The following is a 19,038-nucleotide window of genomic DNA, read 5'->3' as shown; positions in this document are numbered from 1 at the left end:
AATCATGAGAGAATGCAAAAGGTGTACCAATTAGAGGCAGTACAATGAGAAGACCTCTCCTATTAATTTTTGCTAAAATTAAGAGATTACACAGCTGCTGCCACAGCCGATAAAGATGCACATTGGTATTTCCCAGTGGTGCCAAGGACAGCCATCTTCCCCTCTCTCTGCAGGACTTGTGGGGCTCCCTGCATCCCCCAGGAGCCCACCACATGCCTACCGCTTACTAAGTTTCCTTTAATTCGGATTTTCTGCCCACTTGAAGTCCTTTCTGTAGAGAAGCTGGGCAAGGGGAGAGATGGAACCCAAGGGTGTGTTTCTCTTGCAGGAGGGCATTCAGCGTGCACGGAGAGGGAAGAACCACACTTTCTGTTCGTAATTGGAGATAATAACCCTGCACTTTGTCTCTTCATACGAGACCTGAAGCAGCACTTGGGAAAGTGAGGCCCAGAGGTGCTGACCATCAAAGCTGCCTTTATCCAACATGAGGTCCTGATCCCAGAGGCAGCTGACACCGAGCATACAGGACAGGCACCACCTAAGAAGAATCTGGGTTTGATCTTGGGTCTAATGTCACTCATCTCTCTGAGCTTTGGGCTTCTTATTTGTGCAACTAACAACAGTGATAACTGTGCCCTGCTCTCTAAATCTTCACAAGTGCACGAATGGCCTAAATTTGAAAGAAGAGGAAATGGAGGTACAGTGAGATGAAATAACCTGCCCACGGCTGTGGCTGATGGAGTCAGGATTCCAACAGAAGCCAGGCAGATCCAGACTTGATGCTCTCAGCCTCCCTGCCAGCCTGATTCCTCAGGTTATGAGAAGGGGGGAAAACAAGTTAATAAACAACAACCCCGCAAAATCACTTTAAAAGCAATAAAATGCCATACCACAAGAAGACTATTTTCATTATGCATTCCTCTGTCTTATCCCGAGGCCATTTCTACTTAGCAGGGAAGACTCCTGATGGTGGATTCGGAGCTCTGTGGGCCCAAAGGGAAAAGCTTCCAACAATTCCCAAAGTTCAAGTCTGGGGCTGCCAGGAAGGAAAGAGCCTGTCTGATCTTGGCTGCTTGGTATTAGAAGGACAGGAGGCTGGAGCCAGAGCCCGGGGACTGTTTATACTAGACATGCAGTTTCAAATGAAAAAGAAGCATTTTTTTTTTTTTTGCCAATTTCAGACTCACTAGAAAGGAAATACTGTTCATATTCTGAGAAAAATGTGCTGATGCCCCATGCCCAAGGCATGGCAGGAACCTAGGCTAGCTTTGCCGGAGCTGGGGGACCAGATGACTTTTCCCAGCAGGCAGAAAGCCCACCTGGTGAGAAAGACTTCAGTTCCAGTTACTCTGAGCTTTCTGAGATGCAGGGCGGCCTGCAGGCCAAGGTCTGGGGGCATCAGAGCAAAGGAAATGAAGGACACTGGCTGGAAAAGACAATCCGGAGAGGAAATGTCATGAGCTGCACCACAGCTGGCTCTCTGAAAGAAGAAAAACAGCCCTCTTCTTGCTGGGGCCTGTTCCTGATCATTGCTGGCTGCCCGCTTCAGAAACAAATGCCACATGCTAATTATCTCATTCGAAAATAAGGATTAGACAGCATAATTCAAAAGAACCCTAGCACAAGTGGTTCGGAGGTTTCACAGGGTTGTTTTCCAACATTGACTACGGTAGCCATGGTGACACTAGGGCCCAGGAACTATGAGTGAGTTGATGGGAACTTGCAGAGGAAGGGTCAGGCTCGATCCGTTTTTTCAGGTGGCCACAAATCATGAAGGTTTCAAAACAAAGGAAGAACAGCGACAGGCAGTATGGATTAGTGTGAGAGAAGCAGTATTAGAAACTGCAGGATCAAGCTTTGAGTTCTATTTTTGCCTCTTATGTCACTGGGCCCTGAGCATTGGGCTTCCTCATTTCTTAGTTTCTGCTTCTACAGTGGGGATTTCACCTCCCCGCCCCTGAGCTGCTGAGAGACTAAATGAGATAATGTTACAGGCTGCACTTCATGAACTCCAAAGTGTTATATAAACATCAGCTATTATGATAGATTTGAAGAATTCTTCTCTTAATGCACCCCAAGAAAAATAAATCCAAGAACCTGAGACCAATTAGCTTTCATATCAATGCAGAACCTGACAAATTCCAACCAAGAACCTCTCCTTGGGAATATCCGAGAATTAGATTTATTTATTTATTTATTTATTTATTTTAAAGATTTATTCATTTTATTACAGCCAGATATACACAGAGGAGGAGAGACAGAGAGGAAGATCTTCCGTCCGATGATTCACTCCCCAAGTGAGCCGCAACGGGCCGATGCGCGCCAGTCCGAAGCCGGGAACCTGGAACCTCTTCCGGGTCTCCCACGTGGGTGCAGTGTCCCAATGCATTGGGCCGTCCTCAACTGCCTTCCCAGGCCACAGGCAGGGAGCTGGATGGGAAGTGGAGCTGCCGGGATTAGAACCGGCGCCCATATGGGATCCCGGGGCTTTCAAGGCGAGGACTGTAGCCGCTAGACCACGCCGCCGGGCCCCGAGAATTAGATTTAAAGGACACATAGGGACTGACGTTAGACTTTTCCAGATGCTTCCAGGAATATTCATGTAAGACGCACCTACTGAGCAGCCCTCACCTGACAACAGGCTCTCTGACCACTGATGAACGTGTGGCAGCAAAACAGGGAAATCTCACTGACACTGTGAGTCCAACGTCCGTGTTTTGGAATTGAGACTAGGACTGATAACGAGCTTCTCCTTGGCAGGTCGCAGAGGCCCACCCACCTGTGCTGAGGCCGGGCCACACACTCCAAAAGCCTGCCTCTCCAACGAGAAGTCCATCCAAGGAGGACAAAAGCCTGCCTCTCCAACGAGAAGTCCATCCAAGGAGGAAACGGTTTCCACAAAGTCACAGAGTCAAGAACGGAACCAGGCTGAGTCGAGTCCTGGTCCCATGGATTCCACTGTAACTTACCATCCTGTCAGTCAGGAAGCTATAACCATGGCGACTCACAGCAAACTCACTCTGGGTACAAAAATATCAGATCAAAATGCAAGTTCTTCTGAGTGAAGATTCGAATTATAATATGGAGCGTGAAAAATAAAAAAGAATTACGAAATGGAGTGTAAAGGGTCATTTTTACGTTGGTCTCCAAGCTGTATTTTCAGAAGGAATGATTCTGCCTCCTCACCCTGAAGGACTGTCTGGAGAGCATGTTTTATTTAGTGGAGTGCTGGACCAATGCTATCCAGTAACGAAATGGCTTTTTTTAAAAGTACAGATTCCTGGGCTCTCCCAATTCAAGATGACAGCTTCAGGGTGGAGCTAGAGGATCTGCATTTTTTTTTTAAAGATTTATTCATTTTATTACAGCCAGATATACACAGAGGAGGAGAGACAGAGAGGAAGATCCTCCGTCCGATGATTCACTCCCCAAGTGAGCCGCAACGGCCGATGCATGCCTATCCAGGAACCTGGAACCTCTTCCGGGTCTCCCACGCGGGTGCAGGGTCCCAAAGCTTTGGGCCGTCCTCTGCTGCTTTCCCAGGCCACAAGCAGGGAGCTGGATGGGAAGTGGAGCTGCTGGGATTAGAACCGGCGCCCATATGGGATCCTGGGGCTTTCAAGGCGAGGACTTTAGGCGCTAGGTCACGCCGCCGGGCCCGAGGATCTGCATTTTTTAAAGGCTTATTTTTGTTGGAAAAGCAGATTCACAGAGAGAAGACAAGACAGAGAGAAGGATCTTCCATGTGCTGGTTCACTCCACAAACGGCCACAGTGGCTGGAACTGAGCTGGGCCATGCTGAAACCAGGAGCCAGGAGCTTCCTCTGGTCTACCACATGAGTGCAGGGTCTCAAGGTTTTGGGCCATCCTTTGCTGCTTTCCCATGCCATAAGCAGGAAGCTGAATGGGAGGTGTAGTAGCTGGGACACAAATCAGCACCCATATGGGATATGGATGCTTGCAAGTGAAGGATTAGCCAATTGAACCATTGTGCTGACTCCAAAGGAGTCATTTTCTTTTGAAGAAAATATTCTGGGCCTGGTGCGATAGCGTAGAGGCTGAAGTCCTTGCCTTGAACACGTTGAGATCCCATAAGGGCACTAGTTCTAATCTTGGCAGCCCCAAATCCCATCCAGCTCCCTGCCTGTGGCCTTGGAAAGCAGTTGAGGACGGCCCAAAGCTTTGCGCCCCTGCACCAGCACAGGAGACTTGGAAGAACCTCCTGGCTCCTGGCTTCAGATCGGTTCAGCTCCAGTTGTTGCGGCCACTTGGGGAGTGAAACTTCGGACGGAAGATCTTCCTCTCTTCCTCTCTGTATACCCGCCTTTCCAATTAAAAAAATTAATTAATCAATTAAAAAAAGAAAATATTCTGATACAGGACAGGAAGAGACTGATAACTGAAGACAACTCAGGATACTTTTACACTTATGGTGCCACTCTATTTTCTCATAAGTCTCTGCTCACCCTTTTGGGTGAGACATAACCTTCAAAATTTGCTATTGGGCCCGGCGCAGTGGCCTAGCGGCTAAAGTCCTCGCCTTGGACGCGCGAGATCCCATATGGGCACTGATTCTAATCTCGGCAGCTCCATTTCCCATCCAGCTGCCTGCATGTGGCCTGGGAAAGCAGTTGAGGACAGCCCAAAGCCTTGGGACCCTGCATCTGTGTGGGAGGCCCAGAGGAGGCTCCTTGCTCCTGACTCCGGATCGGCACAGCACCAGTCATTGTGGTCACTTGGGGAGTGAATCATCAGATGAAAGATCTTTTTGTCTCTCTTCCTCTCTGTGTATCTGCCTTTCCAATAAAAATAAATTTTGAAAAAATATATTATTGTATTTGTGCAAGAATATTTTGTCCTTGAAACTGTAACAGATTCTGTTTTGCCTGTTGGATGAATGGGGAGAAGGGAATTAAAACCTCACAGGACAAAACCAAAATCAAAAATCCTTTGTGAACTACTCAGTAAAACAGAAAGGTGTCTCGTTCACCCTAGGGCATCTTCTGTGTTTACCTTAACTGTCCTAAGATCTAATGAAAAACTACCTTTGGTCAACAGGTGTAGAACTATGCTCTCACTCTGGGAAAGCAACAGTTTCTCATCTTACTACCCTGTTCATAGGGATGGCTTGTGACGCGAAGCTCAGGCTGTCTACCGGCAACCAGATCACACTGAGCTCACACTGCAGCATTCTAAAAATCCTTTCAACCTCAGGAACCCAAAAAGCAGTTGGACGTAAAACTGGCAGTTAAGGACGTGAGTTTTTGGTTCCACCATTGGGTGAGCCATGCCGAAACAGTACATGTGGGGAAGTAGATTTGAAAAAGAAAAAGTGCCTGTGGTTTTACAAGGGCAAATGGTGGAGAGAATGTATATCCTTAGGCACCGAGAAAGGGGACACCATTTATAATTGTGAGCTGTGTACCCCAAGTCTCTGATGTACATATCTCAGGAGTCCTAGTGACAGAAGACGCAAGTGTGGACAAAAGGCTTCCAAGCACATGGCTTTGTTCTTGGCAGGAAACAATGGTATGCTCTCAAGAAATTAATAATAAAAAACGAAATTACTTCAACTATAAAGAGAACAAATTTCACTCAGGAAATTTGAAGCATTTTTTTACTTTAATTCAATTTTGGTGACATACTGGGGAGATTAAGAATTGTATTCACTCAGTTAAAAAGATATACCTGCCTTGGGCAGATAATGTGATCTGGCCAAGGTCATGCATCAAAGGCAACACTGAAACTCAGATGCATTGCTACAGCAAAGTAGTTCAGCTGAGTGCAAGCTTCAGGACGATGGCTGCTTCACAAGCTGACCTAGATTTACTTTTCACCTAAATTCTTCACATTTTAACCCCTCAGCATGGCTCTAAAATAACCGAATCAGATAATTACGAGACCACAGGGATCTGACAAATAGACCTTAGTTTATAATGTTGGTATTTACATCGCAACTTAGACTTATGCAATGCTTACAAGCCTGCTATCCCACAGGACCCAAGACTTCCATTTCAAGAAGGTAAGAAAAATTCAACCAACTTACACTCTGTGCTAACTGCTCTCTTAGATTTTTTCAACCTGTTTCATCGTTTCAATCTTGTCTTTACCCAACATTTGTTCTTTCAGTTTATAAATACCTGATTCCTCAATGTGTGCCACAAACTCAGTGAGGCGACACAGCCAGGAGCAGTACCGACTCAGAGCCTTGCTTGCACAGAGCTTACAAATAGCTTGAGTGATGACTACTATGAAAGAAAGATGGGGTGATATGACACGTTACAAAGAAATTTCACCTAGGAGTCAGGGAAGCCTACTTTAAGGGACTCATTCCTGAAGGATTATGAACAAGCCAGGGGAGGCACCGATGGAGAGTGAGTGTGAGGTCTAAGCTGGTGCAGGCTTCCTCAGCAGGAGAGTGTGGCACTTCCAACACATAAAAGCATGGCAAACCGGAACACACAAAGGGCAAGAGAATGCTAGGAGACAGACTACCAGCAAAGCAGCCAGCACACATCTGAGAGCCCACAATGCTGCAGGCGCTGCTCTGGGCAACGATCCACGAAGAGACAGGATTCCTTGTCTGAACAGCTTACATTAAAGGTGTGCAGACCAAAGCACCGCCAGCATGCACAAAACCTGGGACTGAGAGTGGACCAGCCAAGGCTAGGTCACCGTAACCCCCAGCAGATGGAAACGGGATTGGTAGGGGTTCTTTGGTGTTGCCCCGATTAGGCCGCAGCACCCCTGACTAACATTGAAAGCTGGTGCTGGGGTTGGGCTGAGCCAGGCTAGGCAGCAGCACCTTCCAGTGAGTGTCAAGTACTGGGGCTGTGGGTGGGCTAAACCAGTCTGAGTCGCTGCGCGCTGCACATGCTGGTACCTGTGAGAACCAGCGTTGGGGCAGGCCTGCTAAGGGATCCTGGGGGATGCCCTTAGGGACTAGGCTACAGCACCTTGCCTATGAGTATCAGAGCAGGGGTTGGGGGTGGACTGGGCCAGGCTAGGCTGCAGCACCTGCTTGCATGCTCAAGCACCAAAGCTGGGGACAGGCCAGGTAGGGTTTCCTCGATGTCACCCTGATTAGGCCACAGCACCTGCCACTACACAAAAAGAGCTGGGCCAGGGGCAGGCTGGGCTGGGTTGGGCTACAGCACCCCCAAGCTGCACCCACTGGTACATGTGTGGACTGGTGCAGAGGCAGCCTGACCCTGACCCTATACCAGCTTGTGTACACAACAAGCTGTGAAGACCTCCAAGGGGAGGTTTCTTGGTGGCTCCCCAATCAAACCCTTACAGTTGGTCCCTGGCCTCAAGGTAAAACCAGACAGACCCTGGAGCATAAGTTTCAGGACTGGGCCACCTCAGTGACTGAGCCTCATGCAAGAACGGAGAGCATGGGCCTGGCACGATGGCCTAGCGGCTAAAGTCCTCGCCTTGAACACGCCAAGATCCCATATGGGTGCTGGTTCTAATCCGGGCAGCTCCACTTCCCATCCAGCTCCCTGCTTGTGGCCTGGGAAAGCAGTCGAGTATGGCCCAGAGCCTTGGAACCCTGCACCCACGTGGGAGACCTGGGGGAAGTTCCTGGCTCCTGGCTTTGGATCAGCACAGCACCAGCAGCTGCAGTCACTTGGGGAGTGAATCATCAGATGGAAGACCTTCCTCTCTCTCCTCCTCTCTGTATATATGCCTTTGCAATAAAAAATAAATAAATCTTTTAAAAAAGAAGAAAAATGGAAAGCATGCCCAGAGGATCATGAAAGACAAGACAGCCAGCTCATCTAAGCCAACAGAAGACTTAGAGTACTTCGTCAAAGGGTGGAAAGGCCAGGCTCTGTTGTAGCAAGCGCCTAGCTCTTTGGGCACGCTAATTACAGACAGCTTACAGGAGTCAGGAAGAATTCCTCAACCTGGCTTATTGAAATGCACAACCTGGAAACACTCTTCTCATCCAGGCCTCCAAGGCAACATCAGTCACACTCTCTGTCTTCAATCCCCATGCACTGATGCGGAGGACAGCAAGGAGCAGTCCACTTCCTCGCCCCTTCTCTCCCACCCCATGGACACAGGAAGGAAAATAGCAACATTTATCTCACCTGCTTTCCCCCTAGCCCCAGACCTCTCCAGAAGCCCACAAGGATCTGTAACTCCCTCACATTTGTAATAAATATTAAAATAAAAATGAATTTTAAAAAATGAGGTCCAGAGCCCGGCGGCATGGTCTAGCGACTAAAGTCCTCGCCTTAAACATGCCTGGATCCCATATGGGCGCCGGTTCTAATCCCGGCGGCCCCACTTCCCATCCAGCTCCCTGCTTGTGGCCTGGGAAAGCAGTTCAGGATAGCCCAAAGCCTTGGGACCCTGCACCCACGTGTGGGAGACCTGGAGGAAGTTCCTGGCTCCTGGCTCCAGAGTGGCACAGCACCAGCCGTTGTGGTCAGTTGGGGAGTGAATCATCGGATGGAGGATTTTCCTCTCTGTCTCTCCTCCTCTCTGTATATCTGACTTTCCAATAAAAAAAAAGGAAAGAGAGAAAGAAAAAAAAGAGAAAGAAAGAGAGAGAGGGAGGGAGGGAAGGAGAACAACAAAAGGACACCCCCATTACATACTGGAGAGTCTGATATGGAGTCATGCTTCTGCCTTCCACTCTGATTTCCTACTAACCCACCTGGAAGGCAACAGAGGATGCACAGGTCAAGAGCGGAGTCCCTGCCCCCAGCACAGGGGACTTGGATGGAGTTTCTGGCTCTGGCCTGGCCCAGGTCTGGCTGTCATGGGCATCTGCAGTCAAACAACCAATGGAAGATCACTCTGTTGCTCTTTCTCTGTCACTCTGGATTTCAAACAGAAACCAAAAAATTCTTTTAAAAGACACAGAGCTGGAGCTCTCATTCACCGGTTCACTCCCTCAGTGGTCACAACCACCCTTGGGCTGCAGTTGGAGGAACTCAACGGAAGTCAGCCACCTCAGCCATCCCCACTGCCTTTTGGGGTCTGTGTTAGCAGAAGCCGGATCTCAGAATTAAACCCAGATATTCTGAGATGTGGGCATCTTCACTAGGCTCAACACCAGCCTGTTAAGTATAATTTAAGAAACCCTAAGTAATATGGAGAAAACAGGCTGTTACAATTGAAAGCAACCGGGGAGCTGCTTTGGCTAGTGAAGACCTTTCAGATGAGAACAGAACTGAGTCGAAGCCCTAGTGAAAACAACTACATAGAGATCAAAGCTTTGAAAAAGCCAGGCAGAAAAACCCCAGCAAGGACAGATGGCACGTGACAGGCAGTTTCATGGGCAGAAAAGGTCAGCGTGACTAGCACAGAGATGCAGTCAGTGTGAGCAGGGGCCAGATTGTGGAAGACTTGCAGGTCATTGTGAAAAGTCCAGATTTTATCATCAGGATTTTACAAAAAGGAGAGGAATGATTTATGCTTTAAAAATACTAAGTATATAGCTGCGGAGAGGAAGATGAACTACAGGGGCCTAGAACAGAAGCAGCACCGGCCATTGCGGTCACTTGGGAAGTGAATCATCGGACGGAAGATCTTCCTCTCTGTCTCTCCTCCTCTCTGTATATCTGACTTTGTAATAAAAATAAATAAACCTTTTTTTTTTTAAGTAGATACCCTTTACCCCTGCAGGAAGGACCCCAGAAAGCCATCTGGTGGTAACAGTGTTGGGGTGGGGACAAACAGCTTTTGGGGTTAAATAAGACATTCAAGCATATATGCCAAGGAAGCAGCCTCCTAGTGTGCAAGGGATGGGAAGCAGGACAAAAATATCAACTTGAGTCATCAGTGATTAGATGGTATTTGAAACTACTGGAATGGATGAGATCATTTCACAAGCCAGGTGTGGCCTACGGAGTCTCTGTCTTAAGAGAAACACTAAAATATGTTTTAAACAAAAAGCCATGGACTTGCAGCTGGCCTTCTGACCTAGTGGGTGAAGCCGCCATCTGCAATGCCAGCATCCTGTATGGCTCTATTTCCTGTCCCTGCTATTATATTTCCAATCCAATCCCCTGCTAATGGTTTGGGAAAGTGGTGGATGGCTCAAGTGCTTGGTCTCCAACACCCACATGGGAGACCCAGAAGAAGCTCCCAGCTTTGCCCTGTGTCAGCCCCACCTTTAGGGACCATGTGGGGGAGTGAACCAGTGGATGGAAGCCCCTCTCTGTGTCTTTCAAATAAATCTTTTTAAAAAAGATTTATTTTCTTATTGCAAAGTCAGATATATAGAGAGGAGGAGAGACAGAGAGGAAGATCTTTCGTCTGATGATTCACTCCCCAACTGACCACAATGGCTGGTGCTGTGCCGATCCGGAGCTAGGAGCCAGGAACTTCCTCCAGGTCTCCCATGTGGGTGCAGGGTCCCAATGCATTGGGCCGTCCTCAACTGCTTTCCCAGGCCAAAAGCAGGGAGCTGGATGGGAAGTGGAGCTGCCAGGATTAGAACCGGCGCCCATATGGGATCTTGGCATGTTCAAGGTAAGGACTTTAGTTGCTAGTCACTGCACTGGACACAAATAATTCCTTTTAAAAAAATGCCATGGACATGCTGGCAGGCACAGGAACCAGTCGGGGTTATTGGGGATCACTCTGACTGGGCTGCAGGTCCCCCTGTGGCACCTGAGGGCCAAGTCTGTGTTTGTCAGAGCTGGGATAGGCTTTGCTGCCCACTGGTTTGCTAAGGATGGAGGGCAGAACAAATTGATCAACTACCCCAGTGAAACTTAACAGCAAATTTTTGGGTCAGTTGAGGCTCAAAGGAGGATTATGGCAGTCAATCAACCTCGGAGAGACTTCCTCATACCTGGTGATATCGCAGTATCTCATAGTTGTCAAAAACACAGAAACCCTCAGAAAATGCTCCACAACAGGGAACTTGGGATGACATCAGGTGGCAGTTCCCCAATTCCCTGGGGAATGCAGTGGTTGGGAGGCTGGGTGTGATTTTTCCTTTTGTACTCCCCTCTCCCCCATATATGGGAAGAAGAGGAAGAAAATATGTATAGAAAGGTCTCCCCCATTATCCCCTGTTCCTCGACCCTTTTCATACTGATCAGCTACGTAAACATCATCACTAACAAAATTTTTTTAAATGCCATGAGCAGATGACTGAGTATTAACAAAAAGAAAATTCCTCTAAAAAGAGAAAAAATAATTTTAAAAATTCCTCTAGTCACAGTATTGGAAATATTCTGAAAAAGAAGCAGATGACGGCGGGCCAGCCAGGAAACTCCTGGGCCTCCAGGAACAAGCTAAGGGTGGTCTTATCTACAGCCATCAGCCAGACACGCAAGCAAGTGGGCACTTGGGAAGCTGCCCAGGAGGCCTCCTCACCATGTGGTGATCTGTGTGAGGGAGAGGGGACAACCCAGAATGCCTCCCAGCGGTTCCAGGCACTAACTGAAGAGATGAAGCACTACCTCCCGAAAGAAGGAACCTTCCCAAAGGGCAAGGGGCTGAGTCCACTCCCCGGCAGGAGCCAACTTGGAGAAGATTCTAGAAAGACATGGACAGCAAGGCCATTTCCCGCCCACCTCTGCTGGCGCCCTCCTAGGAGGCCCTACGGTGACAGAGCCCGAGTCCAGGGCGGCCTGTGTTCAGAAGGAGGCCTCAGAAAGCAAGGAGACACTGCTGATACCAAGAGGTGGGGTGGGAACGGAAACTTCTCTCAGCTTCCCTCAAAGAAACGCTGAGTCCACCTCAAGCCGTTACCTCAGGCCGAGCGCCCAGGACCCGCTGGGTTCTGCCACACGGCCTGATCAGGGGGCGTTCAGGCCCTGAAGAAGGTGGCCGCCTTAGGAATGGCCCTGTCGGAGGACGGAAAGCACGGACCTCGAACGTGGCCAGGCGCGAACAACCGCTCCCCCGGCTCGCTCTCAAGCGCTAACGCCCGCGGGGCCTCCTGCGCACGCGCAGTCTCACTGCCGCCCGCCCCTCGCCGTGGCGCGGCGGGCCCGGCCGAGGTCTGCGCATGCGCGCTGTTGTTTCGTTTTCTCTGCTCCCTCTGCCTCCGACGCCGCCATAACCGCGCACACCCCGCACGGAGGATGCGCGAGGCGGGAGGCGAACCTGTGGATTGAAGATCTTTCTGTCTACTTCTTTGCATAAATCTGATATGCCTTTTCAATAAATAAAATATTCATTTATTTTAAAGATTGATTGTTTTTTTCATTGGAAAGGCAGATATACAGAGAGGAGAGACGGAGAGGAAGATCTCCCCAAGTGGCTGCAACCGCTGGAGCTGAGCTGATCCGAACCAGGAGCCAGGAGGTTCTTCCAGGTCTCCCACGCAGGTGCAGGGTCCTAAGGCTTTGGGCCGTCCTCGACTGCTTTCCTAGGCCACAAGCAGGGAGCTGGATGGGAAGTGGAGCTGCCGTTAATATGAATTGGAGCCCATATGGGATCCAGGCACATCCAAGGCTAGGACTTTGGCCACTAGGCTACAGTGCTGGACCCAGTAAATAAAATATTTCTGAAAATAAAAGAGACGTTTGCGGCATATGGAGTCAGTGAGATAGAGGGAAGCTGTTTAATCAATCTACACCTATTTATTGACTTTTAAAGACCTTGGAGAAGGTTCTAGAGATCCTGGGGCGAAGGAGACTAAGCCAGCTGCCTGTGTGGGGATATCAGTGAGTAGATGGTTTCTGAGCATTGGCTGGAGTGTGAACCAGACTTGGGACGTGATGCGGCCTCTATGCCCATCTGCAGGAAAGTCAGGTGGCCTGGCTGCCCTGCCTGAACAGGAGAGCCGATCCTGGCTGCCACAGAAGCGGGAGAAGAAGGGTGCCTCTTTTGGCCCTGGGGACCTACGTTGTCCTGTGGGGTACTTGATCCATACGCAGGAGTTGACATTTGAAATCCTTCCAGTTGTTGGCGACTTTGAGTCTATTACGAATATTCAGTCACAAGTTGTTCTAGAATAAGAAGCGGAGTGTAGCTGCCAGTTGAGCTGGCGAGCGTGTGTTGCCTGGAGAGCCTGTGCCATGTGCTCGCCTGCCAGTGGAGATCGCAGCCCAGTCAGCATGCGGGGGTCCACTGATAATTTTGTGGCCATGCTGACATGTGACGGCACCTAGGGTCCATCTACTTTGCGTTTCCCTGGTGACTAGGGATGCTGAGTGCTTCTCCATGGACCCTCAGGTTTCTGAGGAGTCCTTGAAAATTTCCCTGACTCAGAAACAACTTAGAATAGCAATGACAAGTACTTAGATTCAGACTTACTCTGGCATCCTGGAAAGTTGTTATTTTTTAAGATATGCTCATTTTTTTAAAAATAAGATTTATTTTTATTTGGAAGGCAGAGTTACAGAGAAGGAGAGAGAAAAGGGAAAAACTTCTAGTCAGTGCTTTATCCCTCCCAAATAGCCACATGGCTGCAACTGAGCTGATCTGAAACCAGAAGCCTTTTCATGTCTCCCATGTGTGCTCAGAAGCCCAAGACCTTAGGCCATCCTTCACCATTTTTTCCAGGTTATATGTACAGAGCTTGTTGGGAAGTGGAGGAGCTGAGACACAAACCAGAGACCTTATGGGATGCTGGCACCACAGGTGGAGGCTTAGTCTACTATGCCACCATACTGGTCCCCATTCTGGAACATTTGAACAGCAATGCTAAGCCAATGACAGTTGCATTCCAACCACTCATCCCAGATCTGTCAAGCCAGCACACACCTGGCAAGGGGCTGTGGCTGTGTTGTGTTAGCACGGCCATTCCTCTTGAGTAAAGGAAAGCAGTTGGTGCCTCTGCCTTCACTGTTTCAACATCCCCCAAAGCTTCCTGTTGGTGTCTTCCCATCTGGTTCATCAACCCTGAGTAACATTTATCATTACTCAGTAACATCTCCCTGCATTTCAGGCTCAGGAGTTTTAGAGAGAAAAAGAGATACAAAGAAAAAGATCTTCTCTTTGCTGATTCACTCCCCACATTGCTGCAATGCCCAAAGCTGAGCTGATTCAATCTGAAGATGAGAGCTTCCAGGTCTCCCAGACAGGTGCTGGGTCCCAAAGCTTTGGGCCTTCCTCTACTGCTTTCCCAGGCAGGGAGCTGGATGGCAAGTGGAGCAGCTGGGGCACAAACAGGTGCCCATATCGGTGAAGATTTAGCCAGTGAGCTATTGTACCAAACCCAAATAATGTATCAATTAAAAACAAAAAGTTAGACTTTGATTAAAAAAAAATGTTCCTGGCATCTCTTTCTGGTGCCTGTATTTTTTGTCTGTTGATTCCTACTTGCCCATTAGCTCAAGGCCTCCTCCTCAGGAAATCCCTCCCTTGAACCCCTAGCCAGAAACAGGGACTGTCTGTCCCACCCCCCACAGCCTCCTTGCCTTCGTCTTTACTCATTTGATCTGTCTGTCTGGAGTGGGAGGACATTAAGCGACCCTGCTTTGCCCTCTTTGTTGGGCTTGACGTGGCAGTATGTGGAAGGTGCTGATCAATGTCTATGAATGAATGAATGAATGACTTCTGTGGCAGCCCCACTCTGGAGCCCTGTAGGTCATAGTTCTCTGTGTGGAGTGTGCCTCAGAGTATCTGGAGGGCAGGACTCAGCCCTCACATTTCTGAATCAGTAGGTATGGGTGGGGAGAGGGTGCTGAGCATTCACATGGGGAATGAGTAAGTTCCAGGAGCTGCTGCGGCTGCAGCCTATGGGGACCATTGCATCGGTAACCTGCAGGTGACATCCTGTAGGTGACATGCTGCCAATACGTGGCTGCAAGTACGATTCTGTGCTGTGGTTTGTCACAACCATCTGAGTGCCTAACTCTTCAGGTGGCCTTTATGGTGAATACCCTCTTGGAGGTGGGGGGCTGCTTTCAGCCCCAGAAAGTTCCTGGGCCCCCAGAAGGCCCTCTCTGAGGCTCCTGATCACATAGTCTCGTTCCTGGCATCCCTCCCACTGAGCGAGCCATTCAGCTTGGGAACCCCAGAAGAGGAGGAGTGGAATGCTGATGGTGGGCTTCCCTTCCACCGAGAGCTCCTGGAGCTGTGTACTGCAGACCCCTCACCTCTGGCTCAGGACCCTTTAAGAGCTGCTGCCCCCAGGCCTGAGATGCTCCCCAAGCACTGAGGCTGAGGAAGGAGCTGCTTCATCCATAGCTCCACTTCCTGCAGCAGCTGGGGCTCCCCTCCTCCCCAGCACACCCCACCCCACCCCACCCCACCCCACCCCTGCCTCCTTCTGGGCTTCCCAGGCCAATTATCAGCCAGGCAACAGCCCTTGGCTCCAGAAAACTGGCAGACCAGAGACAGATCTGGCGGAGCCACAGGCAGCAGAGCCCAGCTGGATCAGGGAGGCAGCCCTGGGGGTGGGGGCGAGGAGTATTCTAAGGGCACAGGCTGTCAGTTGCTTGGCCAGATTGTTACCCCATTTCTGTACTTGAATACCTGAGTCATGGGGAGGCTGTGGTTCAATAGGAGCTTTGTAGCACATAGGAGGGTATTGGGGTGAGAGAGGGCTACTGAAGAAGCTCCCCAACTCCCCCACCCAGACCTTGGAGGCCTTTGTGCATTGTCAGGGGCAGGAGCTGGTGGCTACACAGGTGCGCCCAGGAAGGTGGGGAGCCCCTGTCACACCTAGAAGGCAGGTGCAGCAGTCTGGGCCTGATGAGAGACATTCTGTCATAGATTATTGTTATCCTGACTGTGTCTCTGCCTGTCCCCTCTCCCCAGATAACACACAGCGCCCAAGACAGACAAGGATAAAAGCCTGCAAGATTCCGGGGGAGGTTGTTAGATCTCTCAGAGCCAGGCCTGGCCTCTCCAGGGAGATTTCAACATTCATTGGCTCAGAAGAACCAAGAGCTGTGGACTTGGTAAAATGGCGTGAAATGCCGTCTGAGCGCACACACAGATGGTCACCGTCCCCAGGGAAGAGGCTCCAGGATGCAGAGCGGGGCGAGCCAGCAGGCACTGGACTGCCTGCCAGCCTGCTGGCTCGCCCCGGAGGTCCTCATTTACCTCCAGCCCTCCCCGGAGCGCATGCGCTGATCTGTCCATGGTTCTGACTGTTCACAGACTTCACCTGGGGACCAGGCACGCTCTTTCTTCTAGAACAGCACCGTGTTCTGATTTCTTCTTTCCATCTTTCTACCGGCACGAACCACAGATGCAGGCATCAATGAGTTTTCCTAGAAGGAACACATTCGTGTAATCATCTTTAAAGCTTTCGTGTTTTGGCATTGCCAGCACCCTGATGTAGCCCACAAACAGGAAGTTGGATGGGAAGCAGGGCCACCCATATGGAATCCCAGCTTGTAAAAGGACTTTAGCCACGAGACTACCGCGCCAGGCCCTAACATGTACTTTTTTTAAAGACACTTATTTTCATGTGAATGGCAGATTTTTACAGAGAGAAGGAAAGTCAGCGAGAGAGATCTTCCATCCACTCACTGGTTCACTCCCCAAACGGCCACAATGGCCAGAGCTGAGCCGATCTGGAGCCAGGAGCCTCTTCCAGGTCTCCCATGTGGGTGTAGGGTCTGAAGGCTTTGGGCCGTCCTCTGCTGCTTTCCCTGGCCACAAGCAGGATCTGGATGGGAAGTAGAGCAGCCAAGATTCAAGCCAGCGCCCTAGGCATCACTGTTGACAACTGTGCTCACTATGCCACAGGTCAGTCCCAGGAGGAGCTTTCTTTTTTAACTGGCTTCTAAACAATGACCTAACATTATGTTTGTGAGGATAAATGCTGTTGCTACAAATCACTGTGATCTATTCATTTCTGTTACTGTGTAACATTGTGTAAAATAGTCCACCTTCTATTCATTGTACAGCTGATGGGTCTTTGGGCTATTTCCAGTTTTCTAACATTAGCAGTTCTGCTGACACAAACATTCTTGTTGATCTCTTTTGGTGGACATATGCTCTTCAATTATACATATCTAGGATTATATACTCACATGAACATATATACACACATATATACCTACATGTGGATTCCTTGTAAATCCACATTTTCCAGGTGAGAAAAGTGAGTACAGAAAAATAATTGAGGGAGGGAACAGGGTTGTGGCATAGTGCATTAAGCTGCTGGGTGTGGTGGTGCCTGTGTCCCAAATGGATGCCTGTTCACGTCCTAGTTTTCCTTTTTTTTTTTTAAGATTTGTTAATTTTTGGGCTCGGCGGTGTGGCCTAGCGCCTAAAGTCCTCACCTTGAACTCCCCGGGATCCCATATGGGTACCGGTTCTAATCCCGGCAGCTCCACTTCTCATCCAGCTCCCTGCTTGTGGCCTGGGAAAGCAGTGGAGGACAGCCCAAAGCCTTGGGACCCTGCACCCGCATGGGAGACCTGGAAGAGGTTCCTGGTTCCCAGCATCGGATCGGCGCGCACCGGCCCATTGCGGCTCACTTGGGGAGTGAATCATCTTCCTCTCTGTCTCTCCTCTCTGTATATCTGACATCGTAATAAAAATAAATCTTTAAAAAAAAAGATTTATCAATTTTTAATTGCAAAGTCATATATACAGAGAGGAGCAGAGAAAGAGAGGAAGATCTTCTGTCTGATGATTCACTCCCCAAGTGACTGCAATGGCCAGAGCTGTGCCAATCCAAAGTCAGGAACCAGGAACTTCCTCCAGGTCTCCCATGCAGGTGCAGGGTCGCAAAGCTTTGGGCTGTCCTGGACTGCTTTTCCAGGCCACAAGCAGGGAGTTGGATGGGAAGCAGGGCTGCCAGGATTAGAACCAGCGCCCATATGAAATCTCCAGTGCTTTCAAGGCGAGGACCCCAGCAACTAGGCCACTGTGCCAGGCCCATGTCCTAGTTTTTAATCCAGCTTCCTGATAAATGGCCTGGGGGAGCAGCTGATCCTTGGGATTGTGCCTCCATGCAGGAAACCTGGAAGAGGCTCCTGGCTTCAGCTTACCTCAGCCCTGGACATTGTGGCTATTTGGTGAATGAACCAGCAGATGGAAACTTTTTTTTTCTTCCTCTTTACTTCTTGCTTCCCCTTACTCTTCCCGTCAAGTAATCAAATAAATGAATCTTTAAAAACATTTAAAATAATAGAGGAAATTGGACCAGGAAATAGTAGAATTGCGACCTAAACCCAACCCCATCTGGACCTGGTGCCCAGAAGGCTCCAACCTCTGTGCGTTACCACCTCCCTGAGCCTGGGCTCTGTGAATGTACCTGATGTGTCAGACCAGTGGCTGTCACTGATATCACACAAGAAGGAAGACACTGATGCCAGGGCAAGGCACAGCAATGGCCTGGTGCAGGTCCTGAGGGGCAGACATAATCGGAAGAAGAGGAAAGATAGGGCAGGTTCTGCGCATGTGCATGCAGAGCCCAGAGAGAAGGTGTATCCAGCTGAGTGCTGTGGGGACACGTAAAGAGAGACCCCACAGCCTGCAATAGCCCTCACAGGCCAGCTCCCCCCGACACACAGCTTACCTCCTAGTCTTGCCTGACCTTTGGCACCACCAACCACCAGAGTCACTCTGCATCCCACCCTTTCCTGCACACCCAGGCTGCGATGCCTGCCTCCCATTCTATAGCCACTCCGGGCTGCCTCCTTGGGTCTGTTCACCCCTGCTGAGCAATTTGATCTTTTCAAAACGTCAGGCTCCTCCAGTTACAAAGAGTGAACCCTTACAGTGGTACGCGCATGTGATCTGGCCCACGCGTGGCCTCCCTGGCTTCATCTCCTCCCACTTTCTCTAAGCTCATCCCTCACCTTGGCCACCCTATTGTAAACTGCAGAATCCCCAGGGCTGGTGTGACAAACAGCCAATCCTCCACCTCGCAAGTGCCAGCTTCCTATGTGGGCATCAGTTTATGCCCTGGCTCCATTCCCATCCAGCTTCCTGCTAATTGCCTGGGAAAGCAGTAGAGAATGGCCCAAGTCCTTGGGACCTGCACCACTGTAGCAGAAGCTCCTGGCTCCTGGCTGCGAATCAGCTTAGTTGTGCAGTGAGCCAACTCACTGCCAAGGGCAGACCTTTCTATCTCTCCCTCTTCCTGTAAATCTGCCTTTCAATAAAAATAAATAAATTTTAAAAGAAAAGAAACATAAATAC

The 19,038-nt window shown here is 49.7% G+C and overlaps 1 protein-coding gene across 2 annotated transcripts in view; it reads right to left on the bottom strand.

Annotated features, from left to right (window-relative positions):
* Positions 1-11,885, bottom strand: part of MAJIN (membrane anchored junction protein) — a 28,950-nt gene extending 17,065 nt beyond the window's left edge. For both annotated transcript variants that reach the window (XM_058662814.1, XM_058662813.1), the window contains exon 1: positions 11,728-11,885. The gene's annotated coding sequence lies outside the window, so the exon portion shown is untranslated. The remainder of the gene's footprint in view (positions 1-11,727) is intronic.
* Positions 11,886-19,038: the final 7,153 nt, after the last annotated feature.

The sequence above is a fragment of the Ochotona princeps genome, chromosome 4 (genome assembly GCF_030435755.1).
Source record: "Ochotona princeps isolate mOchPri1 chromosome 4, mOchPri1.hap1, whole genome shotgun sequence".
In the NCBI taxonomy this organism is placed as follows: Eukaryota; Metazoa; Chordata; class Mammalia; order Lagomorpha; family Ochotonidae; genus Ochotona; species Ochotona princeps.
Note: the sequence above shows the minus strand (reverse complement) of the source record. Positions and strands in the feature narration are given on the sequence as shown.